Raw genomic sequence first — 8,357 nt, 5'->3', positions numbered from 1 at the left:
TGTTTGTTTCTGAAGTGTGTGTGTGTGTGTGTGTGTGTGTGTGTGTGTGTGTGTGTGTGTGTGTGTGTGTGTGTGTGTGTGTGTGTGTGTGTGTGTGTGTGTGTGTGTGTGTGTGTGTGTGTGTGTGAGATATATATAGAGAGAGGGGGGGCTTTGGTAGACTATTGCATTGGTCCATTCATTGAAGATGAACGCAATGCGACATCCTTTACTAGGCTCACCCACCAACAGTGCAGGTGCTGAACTGCTGATCCGAATGTATAGGTAAAAACCATATTATGCGTTTTCATCAATAAAAAAATGGCAAAAAGAAAATTCCGCTCGTGCGCTTACGCGCGCTCGCATTCACTGGGGGCCTACAGATACATTCTTTCATGGGGCCCAGAATCTGGAGCTACACCCCTGCCTCACACACCCACCCAGTCTGTCGCTCCTCCACTCCTTGACCCTCTTCTCTGAGCTCCTCTCACCACCTTGGACCTTGCTTCCCATACCCAATTAAATATTCTAAACCGCTCTATTCTCCTGTGCCTGTGTCCTGCTCCTGGGTTCTAGAAAAGACACCTAACCATAACAACTATGTCTATACTACTACCTACTATGCTACTATGTCTATACTACTATGTATTATGCTACTATACCTATACTACTATGCACTCAAGACTGTAGCATTCAAGTTTGACACTGTTTGACGAACAATACTACTTACGCTTAGCTGCCAGAGTTGTACCCTTGCTACTGACTTGTAAGTCGCTTTGGATAAAAGCGTCAGCTAAACGACTAAATGTAATTATACAATGGCATGCAAATTTCTTGATTCTGATTGGCTGAAACAGTGAAGTTACCGGTTGTTATTTCGTATAACACACTCCACGTGACCCCAGAACCCGTCCACAACCAAATTACTTTTTTTTCGAATGAATCCGCCGTTCGTCTTTTTTTTTTTTTTTTTTTCTTTTTTCCCCCTCCATTTTCCTCCGATTTTCTCCCATCCCAATGTTAGTCGTATGCCAATTCCCAGTCCCTTCCTGATCGCTGCGCACTTACCCCCCACAGTCAGATCATCTGGGAGAGTGGAGGCTACCACGTGCTTCCTCCGACACACGTCCAGCCAATCACCGCTTCTTTTCACCTGGCAGCGCGGATTCTCATTGAGAGGGCGTAGCGTGTGGGAGGACCACACTATCCCCCTCACGTCCAATCCGCGCTTAGCAGGCGCCCCGACCGAACTGTAGGAGTCGCTGTTTACAACGACCCGGACCCACCCCGCCAGCTTCTCCCACCCTCTGATACAGCCAATTGTATCAGTGCAGACGGCCAGCCAAGCTGGTGACAACCCCGGAGCTGTGAGCTGGATTCGAACAGGCAAATCCAGCTCAGCTCCGGGGCTGGTGACGAACGCAATCTCCGCTCGGCCACCTAACCGCCTTCGCCGTTCGTCTTTTCTGAATGAAAACAAGATGGCGGACAATAATCTTGGGGGGGGGGGGGGGGGGGGGGGGGGTGTTCTGACAACTTCTGAGGCTGAGTGCTCTCTGTGTCAGTGTCCGTCGCGCAAAAGCTGGCTGGCAGTCTCATTGAATAATATAAGTCTGTAAACTTATACAACAGGAGAAGCCGGAGAAGGAAAAAAGACATGCTGACATTGATGAAAACGAACTTATCATTGTACATTTTGATCTATGTACATGTATGATGTTACCCCGAATATGTAAAGCCGCGGGCACAGACACGATTTACACCAATCATTGTTTAAGAACCACAGTGAAGTTACCGGTTGTTATTTGATTGATTGGTTGATTGAACATTTTATTAACAGATTGCAGAATGGGTACAATACAGTACAGCTCAATACACACAATTGTTAAGGAGATGCAGACCAGAGAAAGACTTTCGTCTTGTTTACATCAGGGTCCCCCATTTTCAATTCATCATAACATATATGACATACATGACATACAGATAGACAGTACCGCTACATCTATACATTTATGACATACCAGATTTACAAATACAGTACTGTTTGTGATACAAGAAGAGTCTAAAAAAGAGAGTATATACATTTGACGAAGAAACTGTACATTGGAGGAGGTTGGTAGGTAGGAGATTGGTAGGTGGGGTGGAGGGGGGGGGGGGGTATTTCGTATAACACACTCCACGTGACCCCAGAACCTCAATGTAAATACACCATAATCACCCTACAAAAACAGTACTGTATTTGTAAATCTGGTATGTCATAAATGTATAGATGTAGCAGTACTGTCTATCTGTATGTCATGTATGTCTGTAAACTTGTGCATAACGGAGTGTGGCTCTATAGCAGAGTCATTTTATATGAAGTTTGTAGTTAGATGGCATGCTTTGTAGCAACCTCCCTCTGGGACACTGTTGCACGAAGCAATTTCACTGGATGTTCCGGACACAATGGAAGTATGGATATATTCGTAACGAATAATTAAAAAAAAGATACAGTTACTGGAATATGTTAGTTGTTTACACAATGTTGGATTATGTAATTGGTTTGTCATGACCCATTGTCAAAACAATAATACATTGCAGGATTTTATGAAGTTTGTTGTTAGATGGCATGCTTTGAAGCAACCTCCCTCTGCTTCTAGACACGGAGGCAACTTAAAAAAATAAAAATTTGACCTACTTTTTCTGCAGATGGTTTTGTGAATAAATCTCCATTATGCTTCAATTACTGTGTGTTTATTCTATAGCAATAAGGTTGGGTGAATTCGGCCATTGTGTAAAAGACATTGCATCACTTGATGTCTCCGCTGCGCGTTGGGCCTAACAACCACCCCTAGGCATGATCTAATTCGTATAACACACTCCTGTGTGAGATGTAATGCTTAAATGTGCAGTACTTGAATTGGGACTCCATGAATTGGAACACTCTAATTTTATTATAAAATGTAATATATCTTAAGTTATTTTTATTATCATCTTCAACCTCGATGAACCACTATTTCAAATTATGATTACATGATATTTACATCCATAATCTTTCATTAATGTTTCTCGTTATTTTGTTTAAGTAAATCCCCCCCTGTTTTTTTCTCTCTAAACTATCTTTAATCTTCTGACAGTGTTTTGTACAGGTAGCAGATTACAGTTACTACTTTCTTGGAACAGAATGACTGTAATCCCGCTACTGCCCAACCCTGGCTGGTGCTGCGTGTGTGCATGCGTGTGTGTGTGTGTGTGTGTGCGTGTGTGTGTGTGCGTGCGTGCGTGCGTGTGTGTGTGTGTGTGTGTGTGTGTACTCAGTAGGAGTGCTGCAGTGGGTCTCTGCTGGCAGCTGGTCCTGTCCTTCATCGTCCCTCTGGTGCTTAACATCATTAATGGCTCCGATCACCACAGCAACCAGCCTGGCTACATCCTCACATATGCTTTGTTTAGGCCTATATTGACTGTGTGTGTGTGTCCATGCGTGTGTGTGTGTGTGTGTGTGTGTGTGTGTGTGTGTGTGTGTGTGTGTGTGTGTGTGCATGCGTGTGTGCATGTGCGTGTCTGCGTGTGTGCATGTGTGTGGGCGTGTGAATGTGTGTTAATAATGTATTGACTGTGCGTGCGTGCATGTTCACTTCACGTGCGTGTCTGTGCATACACATTGGTGTGTGCATGTGAATGTGTTCTTTCTGTATAAAGTGGTATATCACAACAACACAGCTCTGAGTCAATCACTGATATCTACATGTCAATAGATACGTAGCACAGCCTTTAAGTGAATGAACAAACCCCCTCACCCCCAATTCATTACATATAGGCATCCTATCAGGCATCAGCATTATTACAGGCCTTCCTCCCTCCTCCTCCTCCACCCCCAGGACTTAGCCACATTCTGCCTCCACTGACCTGCAGATTTAATAACATTAAGAGGATCACCACCCACTCCCCACTCTGACCAGCCCTCTCCTCTCGCTCCTCCTGTAACCTGTCTCATCATCAAGACCACTGGGTCTGGCATCACATGTTCTCTTAACCTATAGTATGGTTCTTAATCTATAGTAGGGTTCTTAACCTATAGTACGTGTTCTTAACCTATAGTACGGTTCTTGATTGATTGATTGATTGAAAACTTTATTAACAGATTGCACAATGGGTACAATACAGTACGGCCCAACACAAAACAACTGCTAAGAGGATGCAGAGGATTTCCCAAAGTAGTTTTTTTGTGAATATTAATAAAGCTGTGCTATGTAACTTTTGTGGTAAAACTATAGTTTCTTTTAGCTATCGAAATCACAGAGTGATTTAAATCCAAGACATTTCTTGGATGTCTCATAGAGACATACATACTTTCATACAGTTCCTCGCAAGGTCTAATAACTTCCACTAGCCTGAATCTAATAATTTCCAGTGGAAGCCTGAAGTGGAAGTTATGAAACTAAGTGGAATTTCTGATACAAGCCGTTCTAACACAGCACAAGCCATGATGCAACATCTTCCTGGCAAACAGGAAGTACGTGACTTACGTATTAAAACTACATAAAAGGGGTTTAATTTCTAGAGTGTACATGTGAATTGCACAAGTGATTGCACAGTGCCCAGAGTCACCTTGCTTTAATTTAAGAAATGCATTTTCTTGAAAAGAAACTCTGAGCAGTTACGGCTCCTGGTCACAGGGTGCTGCCATCGCACTGAAGTCACATAGGGCAGCTTTAAAGGTCGGATATTTGAACAAATAATTTACCTTCAAGTGTTTCTATTACCCTTGCTCCCTCATGCAGACGATTTTTGTCCAGATTGACAGTCAGGGGAGTCAGTGATGCAAGGTAGTTCCACCACGGTTAAAGCAGTTACAGTGGAACCTCCCTGTGGAAGGATGAATGCATTCTGGTCAGGAGCAACATATGCTATGGCTCAACTGGTGAAACATGTATAATTTATCCTTTGGAACTCAGAGTACACTTTGTGTACTGTGTAACCTCACCGCTCAGAGATGTATCATTTCTGCGTCGTAAATAATAAATGCCCAGACCAGGTTTTGACTCTGTGGAGCCAAAAGCCCAGACTATCCTTTTGCTTTGTATTGTACAAAATGAACCATGTGGTAGGTAGAGGATGAAGAGAGTTGGTGGTTATGAATCTACCATGAGCAATGCACATGAAAATACCAAGTCATACATACATACATAGTTATGCCTCGTCTCCACTAGCCAGGGTTTAGCCATGCTGTGGTCTGTCTGGCACACACTGAGCGTCTTCATTGTCTTTAGAACCTGGCCAGACCTGGCTGAGACAGACACCTTTCACAACCTGGCCAAAGCCGGCTGGGACTGTTGTACATCATGATTTATCTTGTGTACCACAGTTGTTGGTGTGGATTTTGAAAGGTTGCCTAGCAACCGGAGAGTTTACAAGAAACGCAGCCAGGCTGAACATAGCTAATGGAGACAAGGCATTAGTTTGACTAATGGTCAACAAGTAATATGAAGACGCACCATTCCGGTGTGTTTTTGCCAATATTGTCCCTATCTTGTACAATGATCATAGTGGTCAGTGCTGTTTAGAATGCCGTTTTTCCAACCTACAACATTTTGGAACGGCAAAGGCCAACTCCCCAGGAGTTGATATTGCTTTAGATACTGTAGGTACGGGATGGATGTGAAAAAGCATGTGAAATGTGTGCTCGCCAGAGATTCTTTTACATACTGGATTCAAACACAGATGTCTTCTAATTCCTGACGTTATTGTTGGGGGGAGGTGGAGCAGCAGATAATAAGTCTTTAACATTAATGTTTTGAGTTCAGGAAATCAAATCAATATTAAAACATATTGTATGCTCTGGAAAATGGTTTTGGGTGAAAACATAAAACATGCATGCTGTGTGTAGTTAGTCTGAGGTAAAACACACTTTTTAAGCTGCTATTGATAACATTCAGTCACTAGATGTCACTCTAGAGCACCAGCATGTAATGTATCCAATCAGGTGCATTCCACGTGGGGAAATGGGAAGTAGGGAGGGGATACATGCCTGCAACATGTAAACAACAACATACATTTTGGACCCACCAAAATCTAAAAAATTATAAATTCATTAATCAATACTTTTTTGGGAAGGGAAGCAGTAGACATAATGACTATTATGTAAAGCGATGTTGCTTCTAGCCCTGAGTATTGTTGAATTCAGACATGACCATCTGGGGACCAGTAGGGTTGTTTGGCCTGGGGTCCTCATTTCACTCATGCTGGACTGCCCAAGGCCTCGTCTCCACTTCTGAAAGCAGAAGATTTTGGTCAGGCATTCCTCCCTCTCACGCCCACACCCTCCCAGGTGAGAATGGACTCCCCTAGCCGTAATCTCACATCAAAGGCTGAGATGAAAGGCAGAATTAAAGTTCGACCCGGGTTGTGTTTTGTGATTAGCGCTTGGGTCAATGTTTGGGATTGATTTTAAACTGAAGTACAGGGGGGCATAGATAGTGAGAAATTCGGGGCCCCGTGCTCATAATTGTACCATACTGTCCCAAACCTTGCCTTATGTTTAAAATCATAAAGGGATCCAAGTCATAAAAGGAAAATATTAAGGCAAAAAGCCTTTACATTTTTTTTTTTTTTATAATACATCCACAGAGCTTTTAGAAAGGTACAGAATAAATGTATTGCTTTCCCTTCCAAAAAAGTATTGATTAATGCATTTATCAATAAAAAAAACATTTGTGGGTCCAAAATGAATGTTGTTGTGTTACAATTGTCTACCTACCTCCCATTTCCGCTTGTTTTTTTATTTTTTTTTACCTTTATTTACCCAGGGTAGGTTCGCTGAGCACGGATGCTCTTTTTCAGGAACTCCCTGCTTCACATTCACACAGTTCCATTCACACCTGGGAGCTGCCCAGTACAACCACAGTCGACACCATTGGCCACTGAGCAACTCCACTGGAGCAGTTGGGGGTTAAGTACCTTGCTCAAGGGCAATTCAGCGGCAGATTTTTCCTGCCGGTCCCGGGGATCGAACCGGCGACCTTCCGGTCACAAATCCGCTTCTCTAACCATTAGGCCACCGCTGCCCCTATGTGCAATTCACCTGATTCTGATTGGATAAACAACATTCTGGTGCTCTAGTGTGACATCTAGTGGCTGAATGTTATCTATAGCACCTTTAATAGCCTACCCTACACAGGAAACCGACCTCATTAAACTTTTAAAAACAACAAAAAACAACCTTTTAGTACAGACCCTATGAGGGCCCTCCGCCCCCCCCCCCCCCCCCCGGCTTGGGGTCCTGAGTCGTCAGCTCAACTCTTTCCAGTAACACAGGCACTACATTGGATTTGCCATCTTGTGTTTGTAGCCATGCAACCGAAAAAAAGGAACGTTTTGCATAATAATTTATTTATTCACATATTTCTTTTCACATACTAGATATTATTGCTGCAATTCTGGAGCCTTTCTCGTATTCGCTCCCCATATTCCCACAACCGGGTGCTATGTTCATATCTCATATATCATTGTTCGTCTTAAAGCATGCTCAGTATTACATTTCACAGGAGCTGGATGCAAATAAATTAAACAGTCTTTTTTTTCCTTTAAGTTACATGTCATGACATAATCTATCCATTCTATTAATGCTTCAGTAACATGCCTTTTTCAAAGTCCAGAGGGAGAGAAAAAAAAAATCACTTTTTTTTGGATCATACAGTTTCCGTTAGAGGACAAAGGCTTAAACAAAGAGCACATTAATAATATATATTGTTAAAGCTGGCAATCTATGATTAATCTCCAGCACCCCCCCAAAATCCCCATTCTCACACCACCCCCGACCCACCCTTATCTAATGGGGGAAAAGGCTAAATGTAATTATTACATTTCATCTATGTACAGTAACTTGGAAAATATGGCACCAAATTTTGTTCATGAAGAAAAAAGCTTGTGGTTATACGTGAAAATATCTACGTAAAATATTGTATGTTTACCGTATAATGAAAAGGAAAATCCACTTTTCCTCAACAGAAGTCGCACGGAGAACCCAAAGTGGAAGCACCAGCCCATCGCTTCCCTCCGTGGTTCTCTACGGATTCAGAGTGCAAACGCACCTCGCTACAAGCACTAGGAGCACCGCGGCGTTGAACCGGTGCTCAACTTCAACCAAACGGTGAAAGTACTGCACTCTCACTGGGGTTCTATAAGGTATGCTTATCTAGCAACAATTACTTAGTTAGCCTTCTCGTTAGCAAGCGCTCCGGGGCGTTGTGCCGTGAGTTTCTCCAAGTCTCCAGTCTGACTACTACCTAATGCAGCAGAGAAAGCGGAGAACAGGACATGTAGGGACATGGCCGGGGGAGGGGGGTTGGCGGGTCCAGTTTTTTGCTGATGTATAACTTTAGTGTTGTCTTGACTTTTTC

This window comes from Notolepis coatsorum (assembly GCF_963971535.1).
Source record: "Notolepis coatsorum genome assembly, chromosome: 8".
NCBI classification, from domain to species: domain Eukaryota; kingdom Metazoa; phylum Chordata; class Actinopteri; order Aulopiformes; family Paralepididae; genus Notolepis; species Notolepis coatsorum.
The sequence above is the reverse complement of the archived record's forward strand: the minus strand, read 5'-3'. Positions refer to the sequence as shown.